Raw genomic sequence first — 416 nt, forward strand, 5'->3', positions numbered from 1 at the left:
AGTGCAGGACCCAGCACTTGGCCTTGTTAAACCTCATACAATTGGTCTTGGCCCATCCATCCAGCCTGTCCAGATCCCTCTGTAGAGCCTTCCTACCCCCCAGCAGATCAGCACTCCCAAACAACTTGGTGTCATCTGCAAACTCACTGAGGGTGCATTCAACCCTCTTCATCCAGATAATTGATAAAGATGTTAAACAGAACTGGCCCCAGTACTGAGCCCTGGGAACACCACTTGTGATGGGTTCTTTCTAGACAATCTTACGCTGGGTTTGAGCACCTGAAGTTCATTTTCCTAGCCTCAGTTTCCTAATCATGTTTGCTCAGAACTACACTGCTCTTTGTCAAGGTTTTCACATCCTTTCTTCGTCTTCACTCTTGCTGGACACCATGGTTATCAGAAAGCTGGCTCTTTCA

This window comes from Antrostomus carolinensis, unplaced genomic scaffold (genome assembly GCF_000700745.2).
Source record: "Antrostomus carolinensis isolate BGI_N321 unplaced genomic scaffold, ASM70074v2 scaffold19347, whole genome shotgun sequence".
Taxonomy (NCBI): Eukaryota; Metazoa; Chordata; class Aves; order Caprimulgiformes; family Caprimulgidae; genus Antrostomus; species Antrostomus carolinensis.